Source organism: Crassostrea angulata, unplaced genomic scaffold (assembly GCF_025612915.1).
Source record: "Crassostrea angulata isolate pt1a10 unplaced genomic scaffold, ASM2561291v2 HiC_scaffold_373, whole genome shotgun sequence".
NCBI lineage: Eukaryota > Metazoa > Mollusca > Bivalvia > Ostreida > Ostreidae > Magallana > Magallana angulata.
This window is the reverse complement of record NW_026441926.1, coordinates 1-9,366: the sequence shown is the minus strand read 5'-3', so window position 1 is coordinate 9,366 and position 9,366 is coordinate 1. Positions and strand designations below refer to the sequence as shown.

Sequence of the window (9,366 nt, the reverse complement as noted above, 5' to 3'; positions counted from 1 at the left end):
ATATGTGCACATTTTGTGTATATGTACAAGAATACTGGTTCCACTTAAAGAATTTTTCTACAAATTGATTAAAGGGTAAAAATCCTAGAATTCTTCATCATAAATTACATCATCTAATTTTACCAAATTTCACCGGTACGAAAACAGACAACGTACGGAGATTCTAATTGGGAAATGTTTACATCTTTTCTGACTTTGGAATATCTCGAAACACTTCCCACAATTTTTTAACATTATCATCTGGGGTGGGAGGTACTTTCGTGTCTGTTGCAATGCAAAAATCACTGTAAACTTTCTGTTTTGGGTTGTGTATTGAAGCTTGAAGTAGTAGAGGGGCGTCTCAGAAAAGATAATCTGGACTTTTATTATTCTAGCGAATTGATGAAGTGCAAAAGTATTTATGGTTATTACGATGCTAGTATTACACAAAAAGTGGTGAAACCAGACACATTAGACAGAGTCTAAAATCACTGAATTTTATCAAACTACCACACATTGCAATTGTTTATCTCAATTATCCCCTTCCTGGTCAATCATTAAATTTATTGTATTCAGGCGATCAATAGATGTGATTTTATTGTATTCAAATGACAGAATGATAAAAAATAAAATATAGATTTAAGATAAACAGGTTATTATTTTTAACCACCTTTCAGAGAAATTTCATTATTCTTTTTAATTTTTAAATTTCTTCTAAAATGCAAGTAGATCTTAATTGAAAAGGTGAAGCAAATGGCTCGGGATTGCATTTTTTTTTTTTATCTCTAATCACCTAAATCTAAACTTTGCCTGGGGTCATTATTTATAATGCCAAAAGAAAAGACTGCACATACTGCATTTTTTAATTTATAAAGTAAAAGAGAATAACATTAAATTACTTATGATAATACAAAGTACACCTCGTGTATTTAAAATAATTCAGTATAATTTACATAGTTTATCCATAATTTACTTACATGTATCTATGAATACAGTTAATGTAGTTTTTCCGATCCACAAGCCACATGTTCCTTTTAGAAACAGAAAAAAACCTCTGCTCTGTAAATAAGTGGTCATAAATGTTGGATGAGTAACCCAAAGGTCATTGGTTCAAGGTCTACTGAGGTCACTTGATATAGTGTGAACGTGTCTGTTGACTCTTTCTCTTCTAACAAATTTTGAAATTGTGATTTATGTATAGATATTTACAAGTGTACACTGCATGCACTAATGACTTTCGTCATTCAGAGCATTTCTCACCTGAGACTGTGAAACACAAAATGCGCAACATGAAATAATTGATAGCAAACCTCTATAGCCAGCTCGGCTATGTGTCTGGCTACTCACGTCACTTCTGACGTCATATACTGTCAGTGACTGCAAATAAATCAAATATATAGATAAAAAATATAATTTATATCAACTCTTTTAAAGAATAACTCAACAGTTTAATGTACCTGAAGCACTTTCATAAATGGCGAATAATGGGGGCCACATTTGACTAATACCATATATAGTTCTTTAGTATTCAAACAATAGTATAAAGAAGAGCAATCACGGACCTCTGGAAAAGCTTAGAGGCAGGATCAGGTGCCATGGAGGGCTGAGCAATCTAGAAACAATAGAAATTCAAATAGGTACTACCCCCCCCCCTCCCCCACCACACACAGACACTTTTCTCCCAAGAATTTCTCTCCATCTTATTTTCACTGACTAAATTACTTTTTAAAGTAGTATACAGGTACATTTGTAAACAAGTTATATGCATAATATATAGTATATACAACTTCGGCCTACATTATATTCTTATCCTTTAACAGAAAATCGGTTTCATTGTGAGATATGTGCACTTGTATCCTTTGTATCCTTTTGTATTGTCTTTGTCAATAAAAATTTTCAATTTTTTTTTTATCAATAATAGATGGATAGATAGTTTTTATACTGCGTTTTAATCGCTTAATTCCAGATTTTAACTTGCATCGAACACTTTTAGTCCATTCTGACAACGTGTTAAGGTTTCATTTTCGTGTTTGGTCCGACGTCTTGCGTATTTTTCTACAAAATTCATAATATGTATGAAATTAGAATGCTAGTTGATAGTTTGGGGTTCGCTAAACTTTCGACCTTTAACAATAAGTAATTTAAGGTCGTCATTGTTTACCATATTTACGTCACCAGTAATGACATGTCGTGGAGGACTATAGTTGAAGGGTGAAGAAGAGCAAGAACACGTTTGAGGACTACCTTCGATGTCGACGTATTCTAAAGGGTTTTTTTTATTATTAAAAATGTGGATGCAGTGGATCATGTATAATTGTAAAATTACAAGGAGTAGACTTCAACTTAAAATATGGTGGAATACAAAACTGGACCTTTTTGTGATTGAGGATATTCAGTATGTCAATGCCTTTGTTGGCATATTGAAGTTTAAAGAACAAACGTGTTTCTTTACGAGGCGGTTTAAAAAGCCTACGGTTAGCAATATCAATAACCACCAAATCGAGTCTTCCGGTGTTAAATAATAAAAACTGCGCATTTTATTTACTTTTCGGAACATATTATTTAAAAGTTTCAAAGAGACAGGGTAAAGTTTGTTTAGATTGTGACGGAAACCTAATTGTTTATTTACATAAGGTAGAAGTGAATCAAATCGTAGTATAATGGGTTTATTGTATGTCCATGGCTACGCTTACGTCTCTGTGTTTCGTTAAAAAGTCTCATCACATTTACATTGATCATTACACCGTGGACTTGAAAGATTCCCTACACTATCGACTATCGTTGCAACCATAAGGAAATACTGTGCCTTGGTCTTCAACCATGTTTTGGCTAGGGTTTAGGTTACCAATTTTAAATGGTTTGTCACATCTTACTTACTATTAATGTGGATAATATGTTACGTTAGTTGTCAAGACAACTTAGATATTTTATAGCTATGATATTATGAATCTCAAATAAATCTTGTATGGAGCACTAATAATCTGTGATGAATAGTAAATTTTCTATTCCAGACATAAAAGAGATTATTTTGATCTCTTTTTAGTCCTGTTTTGTTGGCTATAATTCTATTCATTTGATTTTTGATGCACAGCTCCATATAACATTTCAATACGTTAAAATACACCAGGGGGACATCGCAGTGTTATCTACTGTAATCATTGCAAACTAACTTGATTGTTATATAGGAGACTCAAGGATGATACTATATATAAACAGATAACACTTAAAAATTCATTGAGCTGTGATTTTGAATCGATCTAGGAGGAGTATTTACCAATTTCAATAATAAAAAAGAATTGGATTTTTTCATTCTCATCAATAATTATTAATAAATTCAGTGTCTATTAAAGATCTTGCGTTTCCAACAAAAGACCTTCTTATGATTGCAATGTTTCTTAATGTCTTGCGTTTCCAACGGAAGACCTTCTAGTGATTGTAACTGTTATTGCTGTTTTTCTTTTTCCCTATTATTTCCCCGTTTCCGATGGAAGACCCTATTGTTATCTACTATTTCTTTCTATTATTATATATACTCATTACATTCTATTTCTGCCTGTTTTAATGCTTTGTTTCTCAAAAACTATTCAACCAATTTGCATAAAATTTCAGGGCTTACAGTGTATTTGAGGGGATAAATAATTTAAGTTACATTTTTGGATGACGTCACTTCCGGTTTAAGATGATTTAATGACGTTTATATTTAATGACTTTTTGAAGGTCATTTTTTCCACACAACTTCTCTAAAACAAATCGCGAAGAAAGTTGAAAATTTCAGTAAATCTAGATGAAAATCTGTAGATGTACTGCACCGTTTTAAAATATGGATAATGAGCATGGCGTCGAAGCTCGCCCTAGATCGAAAATTGGCACTATTTTTCACAAAAAGTTTAGACGTTATCTAATATATTTTTAAATCTCTAAATATTTAGTAAAAAAATGTAAAGTAAATGTTGTGTATATTTACTAGACCGTTAATTTGATATCAAGAAAAAGGGGCTCGCACCTTCAATAAGGGACCAAGAGGGCTTTTTGAATTCTATAAGTCTTTTAATTATAACTCTTTTCTGAGCGATAATTTGTTATTAATCATAAAACAAAAATGTTTATTGTACAGCTGTTTATCTACAACTTAACCTTATTTTAATGATATGTTAAGTAATTAGTGGTTTCAAGGACCAGAAGGCGAACACTTTGATCAAGAATATCTTAAAAAAGAGAAATATTTTGAAAAGTATTGTTAAACAAAAGTTGCATAGAATGATTCTCTTCAGAACTTGGTACCTTGCAAATTTTGGTTGATGGCCGCAGTAAGTAGTTTAAGGGGGTGGATCCTGATATTAAAAGTCTAACTTTTCACGAAACAAGTTTTATTATCTTTATATAAAAGTTTACTTTAAATTCATGATATTTTGAGACGATGTATATGTGTTAGATTTTGTATGACAATGCTTCAAAGAGGACAGTGGTTCATATATATATTATGTGATTTCTTAGTTCTCACAGCATGACAGGTAACCTCTTTTTTTCAATGGATATAAAAATAAACAGAACAACTAAATATTTGAATGACATTATGAATATTGTATCACAATATGGCATTGGTTGATAAATCCTGCTGTTTAATAAGTTTCCATTTAAAAAAAAATAATAATGATAAAACATAGTAACCCTCCCTAATTTTTTAATTTCCTTAATTTTAGTGAATTATTGTACCAACATTTTTTAAATAAAAAGTCTCCAACTTTTTAAGATATACAGCACATAGAGAGGTCGCTCCTAACTCTATAAAATGAGATAAAAGAAAATGTGGGTCTATGGTCATTTAAAAATGATAATCCAAATTTTCTCTATTTAACTCGAATTTTCTCTGACTTTTTTCCTTCCAAGTAAGAAAGAGACTGAAAAAGTTAATTTTCTCAGAATTCATTTGGTTTTGCATAAAATGAACAATTGCCACAATGATATTTATAAAAAAAAAAATAAAAAACGCAAAACTTTGTACTTAATTACACTGTTTTCCACGAAGTTAACTTGAATTTCCTCTGTTTCGGATAAGTGTCGAATTTTCTAAATATATTAACCAAACATCCTTCTTTTCAGCAATTGACATGACAGTTTATTCAAATTCTAACAACAATAATATTTAATATGCATGCATCATACATTACATTATCATTATGTCATATAATTTCAAGGCATCTTACAGTGTAGCAACAAAATGTTCTTCTCTACATATTGAAGGAATTAATCACATCATTGATAACAGAAAGATTGAAATTAACTTAATTCAAAATGCACACATGTAAAAAAAATATATTGAGAGTAGAAATCGATCATTAAGCCCAAATTAACATGTGTCAAAATATCAAATGCAAATGTGAGAGAAATCAATCTAAAATTGAAGCTTTTTATCAAATACAAATGTAGATTTCATTAGTCTTGTTTCAATATTTTTGTAACAAAAAACTTGATCACACCATACTGTAACATAAGAAATCATCTTTGACCAAAAAAAAAAAAAAATAATGTACAAAGCTAGATTTTTTATGCATTACATGTTTAACTTTCCCTCAAGGATGCAAAATATTCAACAATTTTGCCTGTGACCTTTCTTGACTTGGATACTCGGACAGACTTTCCACAATGTTCACTAAACAAAGAATAAATTCCCTCAACAGGGTCTCTAGAGTAAGCAAGTTCAAGATGTTTCAACTGTAATCCACTACCTGCAATTTTTTTGCAATTGGACATCTAATTATTTTCTGACCAATTAAAGGCTGTAAAGATGGCAAGTTGGATTGCACAACATTTGAATATCTGTAAAAGTCTAAAGCACTTACAGAAGTTAACGATGCTGTCCTGGCGTTTACATTTTCTAAACCAATATTCAGAAAGTTAATCAAAGACTGGAGAGAAAGGACATTATAGCATCATGGGCATCATAATCTACACCTGCAAGGATTTTGCATAAATATTCTTGTCTGTTGAAAGACCTGGTCTCTTAATTCTGAAAAACTTCAAGGTGTCTAAAAACCCATCAACAATATTGGTAAAAGATTCCAACTTTTAACATCTATCTAATGCATACATAAGAATGGGAGAATCAAAAGACTCCACATTGTGTCCAACTAGAATTATTTTCTTCTGAAAGGTTTGGCAGAAATCTAAAAGCATATCAACTGCAGTTGATATAGACATTGAATCGACTCTTTTGCCATGATGGTACATGATTCCATTTCTAACAGAGATGCCAGTGACACTCGCAGACTGAGAGCTAATGACAATTCTTGGAAAAACATAACAACTGAAATGTAACTCTCCAGCTGCAGCAGCTATTTGGGTATTATGGGAAGTCCTTGCTGTAAAAGATTAAAGGTCTTATATAGCATTTAAATTGTCACAACTGTGCCATATTCAGGAGTGGACTCGTTAAGATACACATTTATATTCATGGACATAGATGTACTTGTTATTATAAAACATACCTAATCCAGTTGTTTCCAAATCAAAGTAAACTGGAACATGTTCTGATGAAATATTTACTGGCACTCTGATTGGGGAGGGACAGGGAGGAGGAATAAATGCAAGATCTGCTTCCTCTCCACACACATCAACCTCTGGGGAATATGTCTTTCCCTCTCTAGTTTCCTGACAAGAGCTCTTCTGCAACCTTTTTATAGAGAGTACATTTTATAAGTTTCATTCCATATATGATCTGTATTAAATGATTATACGTGTACAGATAAACTATTCAGAAAACCACTTAGGCAAAAAATAATCAAAATGCCTTTTAGCTTTTAGTTCTAGTCTTCTCCTCTTGGCAGCTCTTGTTGTGTTCAATGCTTTTCTCTTCCTATGTAGAAGATCTCTCAAGATTGCCAACCGTTGGGTGTAGGAACCTGGGGATAAACCTATTCTGGCATTTACCTGGAACCAGTATTTAAAAATAGGTTATGGTACAAAAATTACATGAGTTATAAAGGTTATGACAACAAATTGGGTTGGTGTGATTTTTTGTGTATAATGACAATAAATAAACCAATCAATCAGTCTATATCTATCTATCTATCTATCTATCTATCTATCTATCTATCTATCTATCTATCTATCTATCTATCTATCTATCTATCTATCTATCTATCTATCTATCTTGGAAACATAAGTGTTTCCATCTATTTATATATTTATTTACCTTGGAAAGTGTGACCAATATTTTTCTGGGCTACAGCGGCTGAAACTCTTTAGTTGAGACTGGCAGATTCACTAAAATGCAACCTTTTAGGAGCTTTAGATGCTATAGAGTTTTAATGCTTTCATTGGCCTGTGTTGAACTTAGTTCAGCTATCTTCTTCGAATGGCTTTTGTACTTCTTGAAGATATCAGCGAGAGCTTCCTGTAGATTTTTGGCATTGGCCAAATGGAAGATGTTTGTACTGCTTATGGGGATCTTGTTTATGTGTACACCAGTCCGAACAAGAAAAATAATCTCCGAACGGATGTTTCCACATTGCATCCAAACCAACTTCAATTCCAGCAGGATTGTGTTTGTTCTGAGCAACCATATATGCCCAACATTTTTGAATGTAAATTTGCAAATATTAGTTTAAATGTACAATGAGGCCATGTTTTTGACATTACAAAATTCATTGTTACATGGGCATATTATTTGTTGAGCCCTTTTGGCTTCACATGATTTGTTTACATGACCAACCAAGTTCATATCCCAATGATAATCTCACACGCTTAATGCATAACAATTGTAAACATAAAAAAACATTATATTAATGATCCTGAATGGTTGGCCATTCTCAAAGGTAAATATAAGTAATAATCAGCAACGTTAAAAAGTTCACCCTGATATGAACTTCGTTGGTACATGAACAAATCTGAGAAGCCCTGACCAACCAAGTTCACTTCCCAGTGAACTTTTTAAAATGCTGTTTATTTTTTAAGTACATGTAACTAGCATATTTAGTTTTGTGTTTTATCAACATTTCTTTATGATATGATGTTTTTTCAAATTTATAAAATAAGGGGGCAGAAATAAGACCTTATTGCATATAGTTCTTTGGGAAAGAAAATTGTATATAATATGAGGACTAGTTACTCTTACATGTATGAATGTAATTATTGTCTAGAAAAACTCACAGTACTGAAACCTCACCTGATTACCCTAACTGATAAAGATGGGTAGGTTTGTTTCAGGACATAGAGGCTGTTTGACAGATTCTTTTTCAAATGGTTTTTGTCAGACCTCTTCTTAATATTTGGGTCAACAGTCTGGTGTAGTTTAGATATGGTTGTGGCATCGTCATCTCCGACAATGGCTGCTGTACGTATTCCAGCTTGCTTCTTTTCCTTAACCATTTCCACTACCATATCTGGTTCCATAGCTTTCGCACTTCCTATTAAAACACAAGGTTAAATTTATTTCGAAATAACTTGATATACCGGTATACATATTACAATGCATCTTGATTTGACCTACATCTTTGACCCCAATATCGCCCTGATTCTTTATTCAATACTGATAATTATCTTCCACTTGAAGAAGGCCTCATCCTAATTTCATATTAACAAATTTGAAAGCTCTCTACATATTGATTTTTGTATGCAAAGTTTGGCAGAAATTCAACAAGTTGCTCTGGAGAAGAAGTAAAAATAATATATAATAGAATTTTCAGATGGACAGACAAACATGTGGATGTTGATCAAGGGGTTATCAGAAAATCTTATGTGATTTAATTCTGTTCCTCCACCTGTAAACATATTTAACATTCCAGTTCTGTTTACAGTCATGTGGCCGAGGATTAGTCCCTGTCTTAGATGCATGACTGCACACACTGCAATTGTGACATGCAAAACAGGTTATACGAAATTAACTTAATTTTTCTATCCAATCAAATGCCGCGTTACAACCAGAATTAAATTATTATACAATATGTGTAATATTTACTATACTATTAATTTTTTTAAGCATTGGTCATTATGCCTTTAACATGCCTTGCATTATATATGCATCCTGGTATTGATTTTTATCTGAATATAAACTATAAATTTTCAGAGAAACTGGTTCTAAGGATATTTGTGTCTCTGTCGATGCTGGATGGCAAAAAAGGGGAAGTGAGAAAGCCTATGATAGCATGTCAGGTGAAATCATGGAGCACCAATTTTAATGTTATAAAATTCAGGACATTTGTAAATATTTTAGAAATTGATGAAACAAGTCCCTAGATATATAATACTCATTTTGTCCTGTATAATACATTCATGTATATTTGTGTTTAAAGAAAGCAACATGTATTTTATTTTAAAACATTTTCACATATAATTACCATATATGTCTGTCCTAGCTGTAAATGAACTTTGAAAAGGATTAGAAGGTTA

The 9,366-nt window shown here is 32.0% G+C and overlaps 1 pseudogene; it reads right to left on the bottom strand.

Moving 5' to 3' along the window:
- Nucleotides 1-6,832: 6,832 nt before the first annotated feature.
- LOC128170172 (uncharacterized) lies at nt 6,833-8,379 on the bottom strand (annotated as a pseudogene).
- Between the last annotated feature and the right edge of the window lie 987 nt (nt 8,380-9,366).